General features: G+C 50.7%; 1 long non-coding RNA gene across 1 annotated transcript; it reads left to right on the top strand.

Moving 5' to 3' along the window:
* The first annotated feature begins 215 nt into the window (after positions 1–215).
* LOC141999473 (uncharacterized) lies at positions 216–6,943 on the top strand. Its single transcript, XR_012642019.1, has 3 exons — positions 216–279; positions 6,297–6,542; positions 6,642–6,943. It is a non-coding gene; the product is annotated as an uncharacterized LOC141999473 (long non-coding RNA).
* The last annotated feature ends 1,457 nt before the right edge of the window (positions 6,944–8,400 follow it).

Genomic DNA, 8,400 nt, shown 5'->3' with positions numbered 1-8,400 from the left:
ATCCGAGCTGGGGGTGGGCAGCACACCCGTCCCCGGGCAGCCTCTGGAGCCAGCAATGCTGGCTAGCAGGGTGAAGGCACAGGTCGCTGTTCCCAGGTGGTGTCAATTAATCCTACTTCATTCAGAGTAACACAGGCAGCTAGGCTGGTGAGGGCTCCTGCTGATTAATTACCACTTAGTCTCCAGATGGGAAAGGCACTGCTGGAGCTGGGGTTAGACTGAAAGGGAATGCGAGAGGAGATGGCTGGACTGGAGCGCTGCTACAGAAGGGCAAGCCGAGTGAGTACGCTCTCTGCCAGTATTTTACAATCCCATTACCTGGAGCTGCGTGGGCTTCCCGGGCTCGGCACGGGTTAGATGGTCTATGGCAGGCTCGAATGCCCTGGGTGAAAGGCTTCATTCCATTCCTAGGAGCAAGTCCCCAGCTCAGGCTCGGCGTTGGCTGGGGCACTGAGGTGGTCCCTCCATGTGTGGCCAGTGCACTGGTTTGGTGAAGTTCCAGTCTCTCCCCGACTTCCCGCAAAGAGCCAGGAGGGGAGGAGAATCCACGGTGCTCTATGGGGCCTCCTCTGGACTGTGCTGTGCCAGCGAGGCTCCCCGGTTTTAGGAGCCTGGTAAGGGCATTGCTCGCCGTGCTCCTCGGAGAAAGACAGGACAGCCAAGTGGTGGAAACTGTGACAAAGTCTGAGACCTTCACTACGTGATTTCCCTTCAAGTTTGGGCTTTGCTAGTGTCTAGGTTTGTGTGCTGGGTTGTTTGTTCTCTCTGGGCAGACAGGAAACTGTCTGCGTGTTTAATTTCTAAAAATAGCCCAGGTGGCTCTGCCAAGGGTCTTTTGCACCCAAGTTGTCTGCTTGCCAGCAATCGCAGCACTCTCTGTGTTATAAATCCTGTGTGTGTCCAGGGGGAGGGGGGATTGCTCTCCATAGCAACTACCCTGCTTCCCTGTTTGTGTCTGAAGGTCATATTATTTATTTATATTTTTGCTTGTATTTCGGTAGTCCCTAGGAGCCGCAGGAGTGGACCGGAACTGGATTGTGTGAGGTGCTGTACAAATAGGTTAAGTTAGGCCTGATGGTGTGTGTCTTTTGGCTGGCATTCCCGCTCCTTCCCACCACACCCCAGGGAGATCCTTGGGTACTAAACCACGGTGCCAGCAGTTAGGTGAGACAGCAGGTAATTTAACCCAAGCTATGGGTCATAGTATATCAGGGTTGGAAGGGACCTCAAGAGGTCATCTAGTCCAACCCCCTGCTCAACGCAGGACCAATCCCCAGTTTTTGTCCCCCCAATCCCTAAATGGCCCCCTTAAGGATTGAGCTCCCAACCCGAGGTTTAGCAGGACAATGCGCAAACCACTGAGCTATCCCTCTCCTTGCTCTTCTTGCCATCTGCTTGAGACCCTGAGTAAGAGAATGTCAGTGTTTTGAGGGCTGCTTTACACCGTGGGTGAACAAGCTGTGTCCGGGGTTCACACAGCTGTTCTTTGAAACCCTTCTAAAGGGAGAACCGTGCTACCATCTTAAGGATAAAGTTCTGTAGAACACAGGCAGTCATTCAGATTGTAAGCTCTTTGGGGCAGGGAACTGGCTTTTGTTCTGTGTTTGTACAGCTCCTAGCACCATAGGGCTCCAGGGCTCTGAGATGCTATGCCAATACAAATAATATTCCTACTACAGCATTTTGTAGGATGGTTCTAAAAGCCTGCAGAAAAGAGACCATTGTGTGTTAAAGACTATCGGTTTCTATAGTGATTTCTGTTGAACGCTATTGGTTTCGTTCCTATCGGGATAAGCAGAGCCCTCTGGAAGGTAGGCTGGAGCAAGTGCATGCCACGTAGATGTCACCTTTTTATTTTTCCCCTTGGAATCTCTTCCTTTTTCTCATTCTCCTAGGCACGGATCATGTCCGAGGGCAAGTCAAGCTTTCCAACCGGTAAAGTTTGGGTGGGTTTGGAATGAGACAAACAGTCTCCCCATCCCTAATTCAGACGCTTCCTGTTTTGGTGTTCAGGCTTCATTTGGTGCTGAACTTCCCCCACTGCCTTGTTTTCATCACGCAAACTGCAATTTGGGTCCATGCCACCAGCCCAGTCGGTGCCATGGGAAATGAAGCTCGGAGCACTCTCTGGTTGTGAATTGAGGCGGGGGGAAGCCAGTGTTTATTCAGGGAGAGAACCTCCTGCAGCCTCTAACCATTCCCAGGGCCAGGTGCTCTGTTGGCTGGCTTGGCCAATGAGAAATCTTTCCTTGCTCAAGGCTGTGAGATACTTTGCTGGACTATGCCAGGGAGACAGTGGGAGGGGGCAGGATGGATGGATGAGGTGCTACCTTGGCCTATGCAATGTGGTACAATAGTCGAGGTGAAACTGTGTTGCCCAGTATGGGGGCTGGCCTCACATCCGCTAGGTCACTGTGATACCTGAGACTCTGAAGGCCAACCTCTCCAAGGGGCCTGCAAAATACGGACACACGCTGTTTGCAACAAACCTATTTTCATTGACAAAAACCTGTATTTATAAACGAGTATTTCTATGGCATCCTTTTACCCAGGGATCTCAAAGCACTTCACAGACATTAAGTGAGTCTGGACACATCCCTGTGAGGTAGGTGGTGGTCTCCCCATTTTGTTGACATCCTTTTGTCTGCGGGAGATGGTGGGAACTGCAGCCTACGATGTAGATGGTTTGCAATGTCTTATGTAACTGAACAGTCCAATCCGAGAGTTGCATGATCTTTGGCAGTTATTGCAAATGTCTGTCTTGGTTGGGAGCTGCTTGCTTCCTACAGGCTCTTTTCTCCTCACGCTGTAGGAGCCAGCTCCTGTCATGGACTTTGATACCCTGATGGAGATGATGGCGCCACTTGTTACGATTGCTTGCCAAGATTTCCCAATGGTCAAGATCAATTCCAAATTCCTTCATATCTCACTTGCATGTGTCTTTATAGCAAAGCTTGGGATGTCCTGTTGTTCTTGTTCCCTCTGATAGCTCCCCGTACAGCATGTCCTTGGGTACGCATCCATCTTCCAACCTACTCAGATGTCTTTGCTTGCGCGGGGGCTGTCACATGTGCTAAATTTGCCCTTTGAAGAACCTCTGCGTTGATGACTTTATCCTGCCATTTAGTTTTGAGTATGCGGCGTAAACAACGTAGGTGGAAACTGTTTAACCTTTTCTCCTGATGAGCATTTTACACATGGGGGAACGGAGGCACAAAGCGATTCCGTGACTTGCGCAAGGTCACATAGTGACCGAGTGGCCTAGATGAGATTAGAACCCCAGTTTTCATCATTCCCAGTCCTGGGTTAATGTAGTCCTCCCTTTTTAATGTCCCGGCCTAGTCCGGCACTTATGTAAAGGAGTGCAACAACCCATGTGCTTATTGGTTCCCTCAAAATTCTGTGGAGGAACGCATGGACATCCCACCCCACCTCACCCCCCCGCCCAGAAAACCTGTCCCTTCCAGTTCTCTCCACTGGTGTGTGAGCAGGTATTTCTGTCTGGTGCAGATGGTGGCTAAAGTGTGTGTAGGCACCAAAATGGTGGTGCCATTGTGACTGCTGAGGGGAACAGGCTGTGAGCAGCGTCTCCCGTTTCAATTACTCTCGCTATTTTCCAGAACGTAGATCCCAGGGCAGTACTGCTCCTGGGGCTGTGGCCTTCAGGAAAACTCTTTTCCCAGGAGCGACTGTGTTTATTTCTGCAAAACTCTGAGGTCGCTTTTGACTCCTTTTCATGCTCCCAGAACTCCGAACAGGGGACATTTTGATTCTAAACCATAGGCACATAGAATCTGCCTTTTGGATCAGATCTTCACAGCCTGAGATCTGGCCCTGGCAGTGGCCTAACCCGATAGGTACCTGAAGAAGCAGAGGGTTTAGGGCACATCCGCAGTGCAAGGGAAGGTGTGACCGTTGTCCAGAAGGCAGGCATCCCTGTGCTAGTATTCATCTAGCTAGTGTGGACAATAGAAGAGCAGGCATGACAGCCCAGCGAGCCACCAGAGAATACGCCCAGGTTCTCTGGTGGGTTTGTACCCTAGTTGCTAACCCGTGCTGCCATCCCTACACTGTTATCTGTGCTAGCGAGATTGAAGCTGGCATGGGTATGCCTACCTGTGCTATCTTCACTCGCAGGGTAGCCAGGCCCTCCCACCCGGCAGTTCCAGGAAACCGATCATGTGGGATTTGCCCACCTGAGTCTACTAGCAAAGAGCAAGCCAGCGTCTGCTGATGGCCCATCCCAGGAGAGATGGGAATTCCCGAGAGGCCGGTTCAGATCCCGAGTGTTGGGAGTGCTTGATTTGAGCCCATGATTGTACTTCAGTCAATGCTGCTAGTCACAAAGGGCCAGATTCTAACGGCCGGGGTTCCCATCGCCTGGCCTGGAACTGGTCTTGGAGCAATGTGCTGTCGGGCAGTGAGTAAAGGCATCAGCATCTGGCCCGGTAATGTGCAGAGCACGGTTGTTGTACAATGCTGGCTGGGCGTTCAGGGACCACGTGATGAAGTCGGATACCGAGGGAAAAGATGAGGCCCTGCCTACGTCCTGCGGTGTGTCTGCCTGGCCCCCCCGGCTGGGGTCCTATATGTTCCGGTTCTGCTGGAGATGCTGCCTCGAGGCACAGGATGGGCCTGGACACACTCTGCTGCTTGCGCACTGTACATTGCCCTCGGGGGCTGGCGTGGCTGGGAGGGGGAGATGGGCCAGTCTGACTGTGGGCGCTGCCCACTAGGATGCTGCGGACCCTGGTTCCCTGCCCTCACCCCCAGTCATAAAGGGAAACAAATTCATTTGCTTTGCAAACTTTCAGCAGGGTCGGGTCCTCTGCTCCTTGTTCAGGCAGCGTCCTCTGACGTCAACAGGGGGTCGGCCCTGAGTCCAGAGCGGCCTGGGCGGGCCTGTAGCATACACCCCTCTAGTCTCTGTGCAAATAAATTCTTCCTTTCCCTTTTTTTTTCCACGGCCTGAGACAATAACTCTGGCCAGATAAGAGTGTGTGGATTGTTCGGTAAAGCTCCAGGGGTCTCCTTTGCTTAAACCTGCCAGGCACCTGTTGAGTGCGGGTGACTGAATAGGTCACACTTATGCTGATTGCAGGGGCAGCGTTCCCAAAAGGAAAGTCACACCTGGCATTACACCCACTTACAGAAAGAAACACAATGAAAGAAAGGCTGGCCGCGTGGGAAGCTCTCTCAGCCGCTGGCTCTTGCTGAACCTGGGCCAGCAGCAACCTCCAAGGCGTCTGAGCTGCTCCATGCTTTGAGAGCTTTCTCTGCTCCACCCACCCTTCTAGGTCTGCCACTCTGGGTGCACCTGACTACCAGGTTGATGTGTGGGAGTCCTCCTGGCTCTTAAGTTTGAGTCTCCTCCACGCTGGATGTATGGGCCCGGGGCGTGGGACCCTTTGTATATGGATGCACCTAGCGATAAGAAGCCTGAGTTGCTCCCAGGCAGGGCTGGTGGGAGAGGAGGTGGAGGGAAGAAAGTTTCAGCAGAAAATCTAAATAAACGGCTTAGCAGATCCCTGTTGCAATGTGGCAGGTTATTACCTGGAACCTAGTGTGACTGGCACAGGTGCTACCCCAGGGGGAAGGACGGAGAAGCCATTCTGTCCCCTTGGCAGGAACCCTTGTGCATCCAGCCATGTTTCTGAATGAGCACCCGTGGCCTGAGAGAGGAAACCAGCTCTGCAGTGGAACGAACTGGGAAAAGCCTGGGGAACAATCTCACTCTAGAAATTGATGCTCTCTCAACTGAGGGGAAGCCCAGCTCGCAGTACACAGGGGTGCTCTGGCAGGGAGCTGTCAACTGCCAGGGGCACTGTGGTCGATTGGGGACCCTACCACACTCATGTTTCGGTGCAGACATTGCTCTGGTGGATGTGCCCCGTGTACGAGCCGCATGCTCACTTTCTCAAGCATGCCAGTTAAACTGCCTTTGTCTCATGTTTTGTAAGCATCCGGCTCAGAGGCTAGGAGTTCTGCTTATAGAAGGAAAGCCTGGCTTCAGCTTTGGCTAACAGAACATATGGGTCAATGGCCCAGTAGTGGCTTTTGAGGACTTCTAGGCCCATCTTCTTTATGAGGGTAGTGCCTAGGCACCATCCAAGAACAGGGCCCTGTTGTGCTAGGTAATAGACTGTCCTTGTCCCAAAGAGCTTATCATGTAAATAGATCACATGAAGGGTAGCGGACAGGAATACAATGCACAGGCAGAGAGAATACTAAGATAGAGGCAAATGCTCTGTTAGTTCCACAATTCCTTTTGTGTATCTATTTTTGTTTGCTTTCAGGCCTCACATTGGATTTTCAAAGAATCCTATTAACAGGCCAGTCCACTGTGACGGTTTCTGCCGTACCTAGTTTTTATCTGGTGTCTTTAATCCATCGATCTCCAAGCACTTGGAAAAACAGGGTGTCATTCTTCCCATTCTAAAGCTGGGGAAACTGAGGCACAGAGCAAAGTCAGGTGACTTGCCCAAAATGACACTGAAGGTCAATAAGAACTTGAAGCAGAGCCCAGGTCTCCAGGCTTGCAGGTGAGTGGCCTGTCTGCTGGACCATGCTGCTTGGTTCCTTTCCAGCCTCTTTCCATTATTCATGAATTTGTCTCTTTTTTTTTACGTATTGTCTTTCAGGTTAGATGCGGAGGCCAGTTATGCTGCTGCCCATTGACGTGCCGTGGGGGCGAGAGCAGTGATGTCAGGTCTTTTCACTTGTCTCTCAATAGGGAAGATGCCAAACACTCCCTAAAATGCCTGCATTCAATTATGAAAATTACCTGCTTTAAACCTGTTCTGTCCTATTTTCCCCAATTCCCTGTTTTTTTCCATAAAGCTGCTTCATTATGGGTGATATTAACAAACTCAATCATCCCCTCCCATCAGCTCTCGGCTGGGCAGCTCAAGGAAAAGAAGAACCCGGAATTTAAAACCAAAACTATCAGAATCGCACACACCTGCCTAAAAGGGTTTTGTTTTTAAGTTGTTTTGTGTGTTAGTGTGCACTGTATTAAAGATAATTAGCCCCTTTGATGTTCTCTGTTTCTCTGACACGTAGTGTTCAGAGGGCTCTACAAAGGGAGTTGGGGCTGTCGTCGTGCATTTCTGTGTCTGAAAGAGCCAAATGCATGGAATTCAATGGCTCGCACGCAGGACAACTTGGGGGTGTGAGGAGGGGACATAGGGGAGGTAAGATCTGTGATGGTCTAAAACATGCTGCAAAGATAAATCTTAAGTTTATTTGAAGGTAGAACCTAGTGAAAGCTCTTCAAGCTTTTGTTTAACTGGTGCCTCGTAATGAGGCAACCGTGTAATTGGTAATAATGCAGGAGCCTGGTAGTGCTTCCTCCTTGCAGAAGGTAAGACCGAGAGTGTGTAGATTTTAGTTTGTGTGTCTGCAGAAACCTAGCACAGCAGGACTCCGAACTAGCCTGGCAGAGACTTAATGTTTCTAACCTCTACCCCTGGCGGAAGAAGGTTATGCTGCTTGTGGGATCCAGAACCACGGCACTCCCCTCTGCTTAGCCCATGTCCTGGCTAGGAAAACAGGTTGTGTTTGTAGAACATTTTGGCTAACTACTGTGGTTTTAAAGAAGACTTTGCACCTAGTGTAAACTGAGCAACAAGTGATTTTGTTTTTAAATGTGGTCATCCTAAGGACCACAGGAACCATAGTGAAAGACAGTCCCTGCACCAAGGACTCTGTGGTCTAACTAGGCAAAACAGACAGACAAAGGTTGGGAGAAAAGCACTATGATTGCCATTTGGGTATGGGGAACTGAGGCACAGTGACCCTGTGGCTCAGATTTTCCATTGCCTTGCACCTTGTGGCGTCCCTTACCTCAGTGTAAAATCAGACTGGTAATGAGATAGACCAATGCAAAGTTGGTCCAAGTGACCCCACCTGGTACAGGGCAATGGAGACTCTGGTCCGAGGTGACTTGCCCAAGGCTAGCCAAGAAGGAGCAATCAGTCAGGTGCCTTGGACACAAGGCCATTAGGCTGGAGAACGAAGGTGAAAGTGTCCCAGGGAGCATCGCTCATTGTTCACAGCACAGTAACTCACATCCCATACGTGAAAGGGCCCCATCAGTCTCTGAGCTAGATGCTGTTGGCATCTTGTGTTACATGTTCTTACAGCTGCCTTCAGCAGCAGCAACAGCCCTAACATGACCACCTCTGGTCTCGAGTCTTCTACCCAGCAGGATGCTTCCTAAATCACCTGGTTCAGGGAGCATGCAGCAATTTCAACCCCCAAACTCTTGATACCCACTATGAAGGTAATCAGCATGCCGACTTAGGTTTATGGTCGCTGACTGAGAGACAGGGGACAGGAGAACGCCGAGGTCCCCAAAACTGATTTTATCAAGGTGCAAATAGTTTAATTAATGTGGTG

Source organism: Natator depressus, chromosome 15, assembly GCF_965152275.1.
Source record: "Natator depressus isolate rNatDep1 chromosome 15, rNatDep2.hap1, whole genome shotgun sequence".
Lineage (NCBI taxonomy): Eukaryota > Metazoa > Chordata > Testudines > Cheloniidae > Natator > Natator depressus.
This window is presented reverse-complemented; position numbering and strand designations above follow the sequence as displayed.